Raw genomic sequence first — 16,649 nt, 5'->3', positions numbered from 1 at the left:
TTGTGTGTTTTTCTCTTTCATCATAAAATTCAAAATTCAAAACAAATTTTTCTAACTAATTTTGAACTGTTTTTTTTTTCGAAAATCTTTTATAAAAATTCAAATTTCAATTTCAAAATATTTCTAACTTCTTTTATTTATTTCGTTTATTTTATTTTTAATTCAAAAAAAAATTATTATATATATTTATTTTTTACAAAATATTTTCAAATTTTTATATATTCCATTTTTATTTATTCCATTACTATAAAATAAATAATTATCAACATATAAATTCTCAACTTGTATTTCAATATGGAAGCAAGTGGGAATGAACAGTCCAAGAGGACTCTGGGGTCATATGCTAACCCCACTACTGCTTCATATGGGAGTAGTATTTGTATACCCTCCATTGGAGTTAGTAGCTTTGAGCTGAATCCTCAGCTCATTATCATGGTGCAGCAAAACTGCCAGTATTCTGGTCTTCCACATGAAGAACCTACAGAGTTTCTGGCACAATTTCTGCAAATTGCTGATACAGTACATGATAAGGAAGTAGATCAGGATGTCTACAGATTACTACTGTTTCCGTTTGCTGTAAAAGATCAAGCTAAAAGGTGGTTAAATAACCAGCCTAAAAACAGCATAAAAACATGGAAACAGCTGTCAGAAAAATTCCTGAATCACTATTTCCCTCCCAAACGGATGACACAGCTAAGGCTAAACATCCAAGGCTTCAAACAAGGAGATAATGAATCCCTTTATGATGCCTGGGAGAGATACAGAGAGATGCTAAGAAAATGCCCCTCTGAAATGTTTTCAGAATGGGTGCAATTAGACATCTTCTACTATGGGCTTACAGAAAAAGCTCAGATTTCTCTAGACCACTCAGCTGGTGGATCTATACACATGAGAAAAACAATTGAAGAAGCTCAAGAGCTTATTGATACAGTTGCCAGAAATCAGCATCTGTACCTAAGCAGTGAATCCTCTATGAAAGAAGAAGTTAAAACAGTAACTGCAGAACTCAGTCCAGTGGATCAGGCTAATGAATTCAATCAGCAATTAGATTTTCTAACTCAGCAACTAGCCGAATTCAAGGAAATATTACAGGAAACAAGAATGGCTAACAGGAACATGGAAGTGCAATTAAAGCAGACAAAAAAGCAACTGTCAAAACAAATAACAGAAGAATGCCAAGCAGTTCAATTAAGAAGTGGGAAAACATTAAATACCTCACTTCAAAGCAGCAGGAAACCAAGAAATGAACAGGGGGACACTCAAAACCCCTCTGAGGACAATCAGAGCCCAGAGAGGGATAAAGCTGGCGCTGAACACCCAGACCATGCTCATTCCTGGCGTTCAACGCCAGAAACAAGCATGGATCTGGCGTTGAACGCCCAAAGGGAGCATAGTTCTGGCGTTCAAACGCCAGTGACAAACAAGAAAGTGGCGTCTAACGCCACTCCAGCTCCTACCACTGGCGTTCAATTGCCAGTAGGGAATCAGTTACATACAAGTACTGATAACAACCCTTCTAAAAAGGCTTCCCAACCCACTTCTGTAGGTAATAAACCTGCAGCAACTAAGGTTGAGGAATACAAAGCCAAAATGCCTTATCCTCAAAAACTCCGCCAAGCGGAACAGGATAAGCAATTTGCCCGCTTTGCAGACTATCTCAGGACTCTTGAAATAAAGATTCCGTTTGCAGAAGCACTTGAGCAAATACCTTCTTATGCTAAGTTCATGAAAGAAATCTTAAGTCATAAGAAGGATTGGAGGGAAACTGAAAAAGTCTGCCTCACTGAAGAATGCAGTGCAGTCATTCTGAAAAGCTTACCTGAGAAGCTTAAAGATCCTGGGAGCTTTATGATACCATGCACATTAGAGGGTAATTGTACCAAGCAAGCTTTATGTGATCTTGGGGCAAGTATCAACCTAATACCTGCATCTACTATCAGAAAGCTTGGTTTAACTGAAGAAATTAAACCAACCAGGATATGTCTTCAACTTGCTGATGGCTCCATTAAGTACCCATCAGGCGTGATTGAAGACATGATTGTCAAGGTTGGGCCATTCGCCTTTCCTACTGACTTTGTGGTGCTGGAAATGGAGGAGCACAAGAGTGCAACTCTCATTCTAGGAAGACCCTTCCTAGCAACTGGCCGAACCCTCATTGATGTCCAAAAAGGGGAAGTAACCTTGAGAGTCAATGAGGAGGAGTTCAAGTTGAATGTTGTCAAAGCAATGCAACATCCAGACACCCCAAATGACTGCATGAGTGTTGATATTATTGATTCTCTGGTAAGAGAGGTCAATATGGCTGAGAGTTTGGAATCAGAGCTAGAGGACATCTTCAAAGATGTTCAGCCTGATTTGGAGGAATCAGAGAAGATAATAGAACCTCTGAAAATCCCTCAAGTAGAGGAGAAACCTCCAAAACCCGAACTCAAACCACTACCACCATCCCTAAAATATGCATTTCTGGGAGAAGGTGATACCTTTCCTGTAATTATAAGCTCTACCTTAGAGCCACAGGAAGAGGAAGCACTAATTCAAGTGCTAAGGACGCACAAAACAGCTCTTGGGTGGTCCATTAGTGATCTTAAGGGCATTAGCCCAGCCAGATGCATGCACAAAATCTTGCTGGAGGATGACGCCAAGCCAGTGGTTCAACCACAAAGGCGGCTGAATCCAGCTATGAAAGAAGTGGTGCAGAAAGAGGTCACTAAATTACTAGAGGCTGGGATTATTTATCCTATTTCTGACAGCCCCTGGGTGAGCCCTGTCCAAGTTGTCCCAAAGAAAGGAGGCATGACAGTGGTTCATAATGAAAAAAATGAACTGGTTCCTACAAGGACAGTTACAGGGTGGCGTATGTGCATTGATTACAGAAGGCTCAATACAGCCACCAGAAAGGATCATTTTCCTTTACCATTCATAGACCAAATGCTAGAAAGACTAGCAGGCCATGAATACTACTGCTTCCTGGATGGATATTCAGGTTATAATCAAATTGCAGTAGATCCCCAGGATCAGGAGAAAACGGCGTTCACATGCTCATCTGGAGTATTTGCATACAGAAGGATGCCATTTGGCCTGTGCAATGCACCTGCAACCTTTCAGAGGTGCATGCTCTCCATTTTCTCTGATATGGTGGAAAAATTTCTGGAAGTCTTCATGGATGACTTTTCAGTATTTGGAGACTCATTCAGCTCCTGCCTTAACCATTTAGCACTTGTTCTGAAAAGATGCCAAGAGACTAACCTAGTTTTAAACTGGGAAAAATGTCACTTTATGGTGACTGAAGGAATTGTCCTTGGGCACAAAATTTCGAACAAGGTAATAGAGGTGGACCAAGCTAAGGTAGAAGTAATTGAAAAATTGCCACCACCTGCTAATGTTAAGGCAATCAGAAGCTTTCTGGGGCATGCAGGATTCTATAGGAGGTTTATAAAGGATTTTTCAAAAATCGCCAAACCTCTGAGCAACCTGCTAGCTGCTGACACGCCATTTATCTTTGATAAAGAGTGTTTGCAGGCATTTGAGACCCTGAAAGCTAAATTGGTCTCAGCACCAATCATCTCTGCACCAGACTGGACATTACCATTTGAATTAATGTGTGATGCCAGTGACCATGCCATTGGTGCAGTATTGGGACAAAGGCATGACAAGCTTCTGCACGTCATTTACTATGCTAGCCGTGTTCTAAATGATGCACAGAAGAATTACACAACCACAGAAAAAGAGCTACTTACAGTGGTTTACGCCATTGACAAATTCAGATCCTATTTAGTAGGATCAAAAGTGATTGTGTACACTGATCATGCTGCTCTTAAATATCTACTCACAAAGCAGGATTCAAAACCCAGACTCATCAGATGGGTGTTGCTTCTGCAAGAGTTTGATATAGAAATAAGAGACAGAAAAGGGACAGAAAATCAAGTAGCAGATCACCTGTCCCGAATAGAACCAGTGGAAGGGGCGTCCCCCCCTCTCACTGAGATCTCTGAAACCTTTCCGGATGAGCAACTGCTGGCCGTCCAGGAAGTGCCATGGTTTGCAGACATTGCAAACTATAAGGCAGTAAGATTCATACCCAAAGAGTACAGTAAGGTGCAATCAAAGAAATTAATCACAGATGCAAAGTACTATCTTTGGGATGAACCATATCTCTTTAAGAGATGTGCAGACGGAGTAATCCGTAGATGTGTGCCTAAAGAAGAAGCACAGAAGATCCTTTGGCATTGCCATGGATCACAGTATGGAGGACATTTTGGAAGTGAACGAACAGCCACAAGAGTCCTCCAGAGTGGCTTCTACTGGCCTACTCTCTATAAAGACTCCCGAGCATTTGTGCTTAACTGTGATAGTTGCCAAAGATCAGGTAACCTGCCTCACAGTTATGCCATGCCCCAACAAGGAATCTTGGAGATTGAGTTGTTTGATGTATGGGGCATTGACTTCATGGGACCCTTCCCACCATCATACTCAAACACTTATATTCTGGTGGCAGTGGATTATGTATCCAAATGGGTGGAGGCTATTGCAACACCCACCAATGACACTAAAACAGTGTTAAAATTCCTCCAGAAACACATCTTCAGCAGATTTGGTGTCCCTAGAGTGTTAATCAGTGATGGGGGCACTCATTTCTGTAATAAACAGCTTTACTCTACTCTGGTACGTTATGGAGTCAACCACAGGGTGGCTACTCCATATCATCCACAAACTAATGGGCAAGCTGAAGTCTCAAATAGAGAAATCAAAAGAATCCTGGAACGGACTGTAATTAACCGTAGAAAGGATTGGGCAAGAAGCTTGGATGATGCTCTGTGGGCATACAGAACAGCATTTAAGACCCCTATAAGGACCTCTCCATACCAGCTTGTGTATGGAAAGGCGTGTCACTTGCCTGTGGAACTGGAACACAAGGCCTACTGGGCAACCAGATTCCTGAACCTTGATGCCAAGTTAGCTGGAGAAAGACGATTACTCCAGTTAAATGAGCTAGAGGAATTTAGACTCAATGCTTTCGAAAATGCAAAAATTTACAAAGAGAAAGCAAAAAGATGGCATGATAAGAAATTGTCATCCAGAGTCTTTGAGCCAGGACAGAAAGTTCTGTTATTTAATTCAAGGCTCAAATTATTCCCTGGGAAATTAAAATCCCGGTGGAGAGGTCCATATGTAATTACAAGCGTATCACCATATGGATACATAGAACTTCAGGATAGTGACTCTAACAAAAAGTTCATTGTTAATGGACAAAGAGTCAAACATTATCTTGAAGGCAATTTTGAGCAAGAATGCTCAAAACTGAGACTTGATTAAAACTCAGTGATAGTCCAGCTAATGACAATAAAGAAGCGCTTGCTGGGAGGCAACCCAGCCATTTACAAAGTTTATTTACTAATTATATAAATTTTTTTTTTCTACAGGTTTGTGTCCAAGTATCTCCAAGGTGAAATAGCAATTGGTTGGATTCACAGAGTTATAAAGGAAATTGGAAGCTTACTGGCGTGAAAAAGCCAGTAAGAAACATTTTGGGCGTTGAACGCCCAAAAGAAGCACCCACTGGGCGTTCAACGCCAGTAAGGGTAGCCTTCTGGGCGTTAAACGCCAGAAAGAAGCACCTTCTGGGCGTTTAACGCCAGTTTGGTAGCATCCTGGGCGTTCAGAAAAACGCCCAGTAACAAAGAACTTCCTGGCGTTCAACGCCAGAAAGATGCATCAACTGGGCGTTGAACGCCCAGGAGAAGCAACATGTGGGCGTTAAACGCCCAAACCATGCAGCAGTTGGGCGTTTAACGCCAGGATGGTGGGGAGGAGGTAATTTTCGTTTCTCTTTACAAATTTTCTAATTTTTTATGTTCCAATTCATGATTTCTTGCATAAACATATTTTAAATTATCACCTTCAAAATTAAATTGGTTTTCTAAGAACCCTAATTTCTAAAATCCCTTTTTCAAAAATATCAAATATATCTTAATTCATAAACACAAATCTTTTTCCAATCCAATTCTTTTTCAAATATTTTTAATTTCTTCTCATATCTTTTTCAACTCATCTTATCTTTATTTGAAAATGCCTTTCCTTCTACTTTTCTCCTTTCCTTTCTTTTGCTTGAGGACAAGCAAACCTCTAAGTTTGGTGTGATTTGCCATGATCACTGAGCTAAAACTCATTAAGATCATGGCACCTAAGAGAACAGGAAGAGCAAGGATGTGAACTTAAGGGAGCTGAAGCGTCAGAAATTAATTCTTGAAGGCACCCCACAGACTAGAGGAACATCCACTTCCCAAAATACAGGTTGTTAAGTTCTAATTCCAACTTTAACTCTGTGATAGTATTATTATAGGATTTTACCTTAGAAGTTATATAGGAGCAGTAGTAATTAGCATATCTATTTTGATTTTATTTCCAATTAAGCTATAATTTATTTTTCTCATCATCATCAGGCATGAATAAAGTAGTAGATTTTTTTTTTAGAATAAAGAAGTAATTTATATTTTCGAGTTCTTAATAATAAAGACTATAATTAATTATATGTGGTGGCAATACTTTTTGTTCTCTGAATGAATGCTTGAACAGTGCATAAATTGTACTTTGAATTTGATGAATATTGGCTCCTGAAAGGATGAGGAACACGAAAAATATTATTGATGATCTGAAAAATCATGAAATTGATTCTTGAAGCAAGAAAAAGCAGTCAAAAAAAAAAAAAACACAATATTCACAAGCCATGAGCACTAGCCAAGAGTAAAAAGGATCCAAGGCTTTGAGCATCTATGGATAGGAGGGCCCAAGGAAATAAAATCCAGGCCTAAGCGGCTAACTCAAGCTGTCCCTAACCATGTGCTTGTGTCATGAAGGTCCAAGTGAAAAACTTGAGACTGAGTGGTTAAAGTCGTGATCCAAAGCAAAAGAGTGTGCTTAAGAGCTCTGGACACCACTGACTGGGGACTCTAGCAAAGCTGAGTCACAATCTGAAAAGGTTCACCCAGTTATGTGTCTGTGGCATTTATGTATCCGGTGGTAATACTGGAAGACAAAGTGCTTAGGGCCACGGCCAAGACTCATAAATAGCTGTGTTCAAGAATCAACATACTACACTAGGAGAGTCAATAATACTATCTGAATTCTGAGTTCCTAAGGATGCCAATCATTCTGAAATTTAAAAGATACAGGGAGATGCCAAAACTGTTCAGAGACAAAAAGCTACAAGCCCCGCTCATCTAATAAGAATCTGAGCTTCATTTAAAACTCTAAAATATTATTACTTCTTAATTTCTGTTAGAACCTATTCTATTCATCTAGTTGCTTGAGGACAAGCAACAGTTTAAGTTTGGTGTTGTGATGAGCGGATATTTTGTACGCTTTTTGGGGGTAATTTCATGTAGATTTTAGCATGTTTCAGTTAGTTTTTAGTAAAATAATATTAGTTTTTAGGCAAAAATCATATTTCTGGACTTTACTATGAGTTTGTGTGTTTTTCTGTGATTTCAGGTATTTTCTGGCTGAAATTGAGGGAGCTGAGCAAAAATCTGACTTAGGCTGAAAAAGGACTGCTGATGCTGTTGGATCCTGACCTCCCTGCACTCGAAATGGATTTTCTGGAGCTACAGGTGTCCAATTGGCGCGCTCTCAACGGCGTTGGAAAGTAGACATCCAGGGCTTTCCAGAAATATATAATAGTCCATACTTTGCGCAAGGATAGACGACGTAACTTGGCGTTAAACGCCAAGTTCATGCTGCTGTCGGGAGTTAAACGCCAGAAAAACGTCATGATCCGGAGTTGAACGCCCAAAACACGTCAAAACCTGGAGTTTGACGCCAAGAAAGGTCTTTACACGTGGAAAGCTTTAGTCTCAGCCCCAGCACACACCAAGTGGGCCCCAGAAGTGGATTTCTGCACCAATTATCTTAGTTTATTCATTTTTCTGTAAACCTAGGTTACTAGTTTACTATTTAAACAACTTTTACAGACTTATCTTGTACCTCATGACATTTTCAGATCTGAATCACATACTTTTGACGGCATGAGTCTCTAAACTCCATTGTTGGGGGTGAGGAGCTCTGCAGCGTCTCGATGAATTAATACAATTCATTTGTTTTCCATTCAAACACGCTTACTCGTATCTAAGATGTTCATTCGCGCTTAATTGTGAAGAAGGTGATGATCCGTGACACTCATCACCTTCCTCAATCCATGAACGTGTGCCTGACAACCACCTCCGTTCTACATCAGACTGAATGAGTATCTCTTAGATTCCTAATCAGAATCTTCGTGGTATAAGCCAGATGGATGGCGGCATTCATGAGAATCCGGAAAGTCTAAACCTTGTCTGTGGTATTCCGAGTAGGATTCCGGGATTGAATGACTGTGACGTGCTTCAAACTCCTGAGGGCTGGGCGTTAGTGACAGACGCAAAAGAATCAATGGATTCTATTCCAACCTGATTGAGAACCGACAGATGATTAGCCGTGCTGTGACAGAGCATAGGAACGTTTTCACTGAGAGGATGGGAGGTAGCCATTGACAACGGTGACACCCTACATAGAGCTTGCTATAGAATGGGTTTTGCGTGTGGAGAAAGGATTTCAAGGAAGAGTTGAATTTCAGAGGACAAAGCATCTCCAAAACTCCAACATATTTCTCACTACTACACAACAAGTAACGCTATTATTCCCTTTTATTTTTATAATCAAATCTTGTAATTTCACTTTTTAAATCCTATTGGCTTCCTGACTAAGATTAATAAAATAAACATTAATTGCTTCAAGCCAATAATCTCCGTGGGATCGACCCTTACTCACGTAAGGTATTACTTGGACGACCCAGTGCACTTGCTGGTTAGTTGAACGGAATTGTGAAAAGAAAGTAATCAGTTAGTTGAGTTAGTTCTTTTTGGCACATGCCAAAGAGTCATTAATTAAGGATCACAATTTCGTCCACCAAGTTTTTGGCGCCGTTGCCGGGGATTATTGAGTTTGAACAATTGAAGGCTTATTTTATTTCTTAGATTAGGAATATAGTATTGATGTTACAGAGTCATTAAATTTGAGTCTTTTATTCCCTTTTCAAAAATATTTTTCGAAAATATTACTTTTTCCTTATTAACTGTTAGTTTTTCGTGAGTTTAGTGTCTTGTTCTAAGTTTGGTGTTAATTGCATCTTTTATATTTTTCTTTGAATTTTTCGTGTGAGTGTCCTTTGTTTTTCCTTAATCTTCAAGTTGTTCTTGTCTATTTTTCTTGTTTGATCTTTAATTTTTCTTGTTCTGAGTCTTTCCTTGTGTTTCTTGTGCTTTTTCAAAACAATTGTTATATTTGCTGTCCATTTGGCTAGAATAGAAGGGTCATATTCTTGATAAGGGAGCACCAATACTTTTGAAAATCTTTTTCAAAAATAATTTTTCTTGATTTAATCCTGTGCCAAACTCTAAGTTTGGTGTTTTATTGTTAATCTTTTTATAATTTTCGAAAATTTATTTTGGTTTTCTAAAAATTTTAAGTTTGGTGTTCTTCCTTGTGTTCTTGGTGTTCTTGTGAATCTTCAAGGTGTTCTTGAGTTTTTCTTGTGTCTTGATCTTAAAATTTTTAAGTTTGGTGTTCCTTGGTGTTTTCCCTCCAAAAAAAAAAAAAATTTCGAAAATAAGGAGCATTAGATCTAAAAATTTTAAGTCTTGTGTCTTTTGTGTGTTTTTCTCTTTCATCATAAAATTCAAAATTCAAAACAAATTTTTCTAACTAATTTTGAGCTACAGAGGTCCAAATGATGCGGTTCTAGTTGAGTTGGAAAGCTAACATCCGGGGCTTCGAAATGATATAAGATTTGCTATGGTTGAACCGTGCATGGTGACGTGTACGCGCATAGTACGCGCACGCGCCGTTGCTGCCACCTGGTTCACTTAAAGCAAAACGTGGCCAGCGAATTTTAAAGTCTTGTGGGCCCAATCCAACTCATTTCTGATGCTATTTAACCCAAGGAGTGAAGAGGGAAACACATGTTAGTTACCATTAGTCATAGTTTAGTTTTAGAAGTAGTTAGAGTTAGAGAGAGAAGCTCTCTCTTCTCTTTAGAATTAGGATTAGGAATTAGGGTTAGATTAGGATCTCATAGTTCTAGGTTTAATTCAAGTCTCCTTCTACTTCTACCTTCAATTGGTGATTGCTACACTTTGGTTCTTCTTTCTATCCCTATCCTCTTGTTGTAATTTCTCTTATTTTGTTTCTAGGTTTTGTAATTGAGATATTTTTGTTCTTTTGTTTTCTTTTAATAATGCAATTTGAGATAATTCATGTGATTGTGATGTTGTTGATTGTTGTTTTGTTAATTCTTTGTAATTGTTGGTTGTTGATTCCTTTTATTCTTACAAATAAAAATGCTTTCTTTCATTACCCTCCAAGTGTTTGATGAAATGCTTGAGAGGATGTTAGAGTAGAATTCTATGTTCTTTGCTTGAGAAGGTGACTTAGGATTTCTTGAGTTTCTAGTGTCCAATTGATTGATAGTTGATAGCCATTGACTCTAGCCTTCAATAATCCAATTAGTGAAAAGCTAGAACTTATGGACTTGGATTGATATTACTCACTTGACTTTCCTTTGCTACTTGATTAAAGGATGACTTAGTGAGATTAATCCTTGCAACTACCATGCTTGTGGCTAGTGATAATGATGAAGACCCTTGACAACCAAACCTTGCCAAGACCATTTTGTTAATACAATTTCATTACCATTTGCTATTCATTTTTCTCATCTAAAACCCCAAAATAAATAAATTCATAACCAATAACAAGAACACTACCCTGCAAGTCCTTTGAGAGACGACCCGAGGTTTAAATACTTCGGTTATTAATTTTAGGGGTTTGCACTTAGTGACAACCAAATTTTTGTATGAAAGGATTTGTGTTGGTTTAGAAACTATACTTGCAACGAGATTTCATTTGTGAAATTCTAAACCGTCAAAAATGCTAATCATCAAAATGGCGCCATTGCCGGGAAATTTGCAATGGTGTTATGTTATTGGTTATTGTACATATGTGAATATTGTGAATAGGTTTATCTTATGTTTGTTTCCTAATTTTTGTTAGTTTTATTTTGTTCTCTCACTATGAATTCTCACTTTGGCTTTGAATTTGGTTCTAATTGTTTTGTAGGAAATGTGGACTTTAATGGCAACATGTACCATGGATGGAACCAACAAAGATAGGAGGAGCCTCAAGGGATTGATCACTCCTATTGGCAACAACCTCCGGATACTTATAGGTATAATTTCCATCCTAATGCATGCCAATTTAACGGCTATGATGACTCTTTTTGTGACACTCAACAACCACCATCATATGCCTATGAATCTCATCCTCAACATGAACCTCAACCATTCTCACAAGCCTTTCATTACCAAACGCCGCCCTATGATCCATATCCATCATATAACCAAACCCCCATACCATGCTCTTATGACCATTATGAGCAAGAACCCTTAGAACTACCACAACCCTATCAAGATTACTCCCAAGAACCACCTCAATACACACAATCTCCACAACCTTATCAAGAAGAACCACCTTTCTATTATGAACCCTCTCTCCAAAATGATGAACCTTCCTACCTACCCCAAGCCCCAATAGACGATCCTCTCACTTTGTTACTTCAAGGACAAGAAGCCATGAAGCGGGATACACTTGAGTTTGTGACCAATTTGACCAAGGTGGTGCATACTTTAGCCCACCAATGTTTGAAGACTCAAGGTAATTCCGTGACCACATGTGAAAGGTCAAAAGAAGAGCAAAACATGAAGGAGAAATTGGAAAATTTGGTGGAGAAGGAGGAGTCAAATTTTGTGTTGGAACAATTGGAGGAGCCTATGATCATTGAAGAAAAGGAAGAGGTGGTTGAAGATCTATGAGATGTTGAAAGTCCAAGGGAATGTAGCTTCATGGAGCACTCTTCCAAGAAGCTTGATATTGATGTTGAGGAGGGTGCGCAACCTCCAAGGCATATCATCGTTGGAGACTTGGAAGAGGCTTATCAAGAGATGGATTCAATCATGGCTGAATTTCTATCTACAATTGAATCCTCTCCCATTGGACATAAAGTTGAAGTTACAAAAGAGTGTGCACAACCTCCCATACCTTTGGTGAGCAATGAGAAAGAGAGTAAATCGACAGAGAGCTACCAAGAGGAAAAAGTTGGCATGGTGCATATCGAAATTGAAGAATATGAAGAGGTTGATCAAGAGATGGATTTATTCATCAATGAATTCCTATCCAAAATTGACTCACCTCCCATTGGGCAAGATGAAGTTCTTGAAGACAACACCAAGCCAAGTGAAAAAGGGAAAAATGTTGAAATTGAAGAAGCTTGTGAAGAGGTGGAAACAACTAAAGAAGAGCCTAAAGAAGTAGACCTTGCACTGTCTAAGTGTGGGGAGGTCTCCCTTCCCAAGTCACCATCCAACACAACATTCAAGTGGGTAAAATTCTTATCCCTAAGCTTTACTTTCTCACTTGAATATGGTTTAATTGAAAATGATGGTCAACTTAGAGCTCTTTGTGGAGTCAAAAGTATAAGAGAGTTGTGTAGTGGTTGGAAACATCATTCTAAGCTCATGACGGTTGTAAGCTCAAAATTCAAGAGTAATGGTTGGTGTGGAACCAAATGGCATGGGTCTAGGAAGTTGTTTGGAAGCTTCTTTGAGAGTTCCAAGGCCATACCACCCGGATGGAATAATGACGATCAATCTAAGGACGGGTGTCAAAACAAAGTGTGGGATCCCGGATCGCACAATGAAAATCAAATTTGGGAGCTTATGGTTTGTGGAGAACTCCATCAAAGCTTGAAGATATTGAAATTGAAGAATGGACCTTATTGGAGATTCAAGCATTGGTGGAAGTTCCAAGATGAGTACAAGCATAAGCCACCTTGAGAGGAGCTTCCCATAAGTCCAAATTAAGGACAATAAACAAAAGTGCTAGGTGGGAGACACCCCACCATGGTAACATCTTTTCATTTTCTTTCTGTGTACATATTGGTAGAATTAGTTTAATTTCATGTTTTTATTGGTTTGTTAAGTTTAGTTAGAAGTATAATATGATAAATAAGGTTTTAGGGTGTTTTGGTATCTGTTTGGAGGATTGAAAGGCTTGGATAGGTGCAAGAACTTAAAAAAAAAATTTCGAAAAACAGAACACCATCCACGCGTGCGCGCCATAACGTGTACGCGCACCTGAGCATTTTTCGACCATCCACATGGACGCGCACTGTACGCGTACGCGTGGATGCAAAAATTCTACCCCAGCCAAAAACCCGAGAGTTAGGCCTGCACTGTGCGAACATTGGGCCTAAGGCACAAGTCTATGCACGCGTGCGCGCACCTGGCGTGTACGCGCACATGATCTTAAATTCGCAATGCACGCGCACGCACACTGTGCGCGCACGCGTCGATTGCACGATCTACACTACTGGTACTTTTACCCGAGAGTTGTGCCAGACTTGGGCCGACATTATGCCTCCGGCCTAACTCGACGCACGCGTGCGTGCAGCTGGTGCGTACGTGTCCTTCAACCAATATGCTCATTGACGCGTAAACGTGCATGACACGTACGCGTCGGTAAAAAAAAAGAGTGTTTTTTTTCTCCCCTTCCATTTTCTTTTGCTTATCACATTCGCATACTTTTTTTTAGTCATTTTAATAATGGTGTTGCATCTTCCTACTCAATTGTTGAGGATTCCTTGAATTATTTTGGTGCCTCTTGATATGCCATTTTCTCTTATTGTTTCCTCCTCTACATGTTGTAGCTACCATGTAGTAGAAAACCATACCTTTATTTGGCATTAGCCGCCGCCTATGTTTTATTTTCTTTGATATCTTTGTCATAGGCTTAATATTCCTTTTCTTTTCTATCCTTTTAGGTTGGCCACCAAAGAGAGGAGAAAGGAAAAGCTTTTAAATGGGGCAACAAACAAGTCATCCACACAACCTTTTGAAGGAGCTCATCAATTATAGCAACCCATCCACCTTGCTATTCTTTGCATGCACCGAGGACGGTGCAATCTTCAAGTGTGGGGAGGTCGTTCGACCGATCTCCATGGGTAACAATTTCCTTGTCCAACACCAATTCTTAGTTTTCTTTGTTAGATTAGTTATTGCATTGCATGATAGGTTGCATGTTAGTTAGAATTTATACATATTTTACCACTTCTTTTTTATTAGGACTACTTGGTTAGGGTGATGATTTCTTTTCCAAGAAACTGTTTTAGGGCAACCTACCAATTTGAAAAATTTTTGTTGAACTTGCTTAAAAGAATGTATTTTGGAACATGGTTTTTGAGTTAAGAACACACAAGCATGTGAGTTTTGAGCCTAATTGCGTGGTTACATCTTATAACCACTAATCGTCCTTCTTGTGTGCATTATTCTCTTTCTATGACTGTAATCTTTGATTTGTTTGATTCTTTATGTCCATTATTTTGTGTATTCATGCATTTATATGAGTGAGGCCATCATTTCATTAGCTCACTTACTCAAATAGCCTACCTTTTACTCTCCATTGTAACCAATTTTGAGCCTACGCTTAACCCACTTATTCTCAATTTTAGCACATTACAAGCCTTAAAGCGAAAAACAATAAATGTCCTTTATTTGGATCTTTGATTAGCTTAGGCTAGTGTGTGTGAGCATCATTCAAGTGTGGGAAACCTGGGAGGGACATTGGTTGAGGTAAAAGGATGGGTTTTGTTTTGTACTCTTATATTTGGGGAATCGGGTACATACTCATGTGTTAATTAAATGTAAGACCTTATGCATTGATATTCTAGAAAGAAAAAAAATGAGAAAAACAAAAGAAAAAAATATAATAATATATATGAAAATAGAAAAGAAAAAGAAAAAAAAAGAAAAAAAAAGCAATAAAATGGAACAAAATGCCCCAAAGTAAAGTTCAAATAAAATCAATGCATGTGTGATAATCAAAAGAGAATGCATGAGTATGCGAAAAAGTGAGGAATGGGTAGTTAGATTAGTACTTAATTGTATAGGTCATTATATAGGTTAGGTGGGAAAGTTAAAGCTAATCAAAGATTCAAATCCTAGTCCACTAGCCATATATGACCCTACCTTGACCCTAGCCTCATTACAACCTAAAGAAAAGACCTCATGATAATTTTATGTATGCATGAAATAATTGTTGATTGTTAGAGGAAAAACAAATCTTAGAAAGCATGATTAGGGGAGAATTGAGAGAATTGACCCTACACACTTGAGCGACTAGAGTGCAAACACTTCCGGTGAGGGTTCGATGCTCAATTCCTTGATTCCCGGCTTTCATGAGCATTCTTCTTGCAAGTCTACTTGAACTTCATTTTGATATTTAAATTGGTAGGACTCATGAATCGTTATATGATCTTAAGCCCTAGTTGTGCATGTATGTCTTGGAGATTGATTTATTTTTAACCAAGTAGGTAGAATCATTTTGCATTTAGTTGCATGCATATAGTTTCTTTGCTTTGAATAAGTGTCATATCCCTTATTTCATTCTTGGTTTAGCATAAGGACATGCTAAGGTTTAAGTGTAGGGAGGTTGATAAACCCCAATTTGACGGTTTATCTTGTATTGAATTTAGAGTATTTTGTAGACCTTTTCTCACATTTACCCAATGAATTAGCATGGTTTTGTATATTCTCCTTTAATTGTGCTTAAGAGTGAAAACATGCTTTTTAGGTCTTAAAATAAATAAATTTAATTCACCTTGATTCCATTAGATGCCTTGATATGTTTGTTAAGTGATTTAAGGTTTAGGAGGCAAAGATTGGATCAAGGGAATGAAGAAAGAAAGCATGAAAAGTTGGAGAACTCATGAAGAAATGAAAGAACCGGAAAGCTGTCAAGCCAACCTCTTCGCACTTAAACGACCATAACTTGAGATACAGAGGTCCAAATGATGCGGTTCTAGTTGGGTTGGAAAGCTAACATCCGGGGCTTCGAAACGATATAAGATTTGCTATGGTTGAACCGTGCATGGTGACGCGTACGCGCATAGTACGCGCACGCGCCGTTGCTGCCACCTGGTTCACTTAAAGCAAAATGTGGCCAGCGAATTCTAAAGTCTTGTGGGCCCAATCCAACTCATTTCTGATGCTATTTAACCCAAGGAGTGAAGAGGGAAACACATGTTAGTTACCATTAGTCATAGTTTAGTTTTAGAAGTAGTTAGAGTTAGAGAGAGAAGCTCTCTCTTCTCTCTAGAATTAGGATTAGGAATTAGGGTTAGATTAGGATCTCATATTTCTAGGTTTAATTCAAGTCTCCTTCTACTTCTACCTTCAATTGATGATTACTACACTTTGGTTATTCTTTCTATCCCTATCCTCTTGTTGTAATTTCTCTTATTTTGTTTCTAGGTTTTGTAATTGAGATATTTTTGTTCTTTTGTTTTCTTTTAATAATGCAATTTGAGATAATTCATGTGATTGTGATCTTGTTGATTGTTGTTTTGTTAATTCTTTGTAATTGTTGGTTGTTGATTCCTTTTATTCTTACAAATAAAAATGCTTTCTTTCATTACCCTCCAAGTGTTTGATGAAATGCTTGAGAGGATGTTAGAGTAGAATTCTATGTTCTTGGCTTGAGAAGGTGACTTAGGATTTCTTGAGTTTCTAGTG

The sequence above is a fragment of the Arachis stenosperma genome, chromosome 7 (genome assembly GCF_014773155.1).
Source record: "Arachis stenosperma cultivar V10309 chromosome 7, arast.V10309.gnm1.PFL2, whole genome shotgun sequence".
In the NCBI taxonomy this organism is placed as follows: domain Eukaryota; kingdom Viridiplantae; phylum Streptophyta; class Magnoliopsida; order Fabales; family Fabaceae; genus Arachis; species Arachis stenosperma.
Note: the sequence above shows the minus strand (reverse complement) of the source record.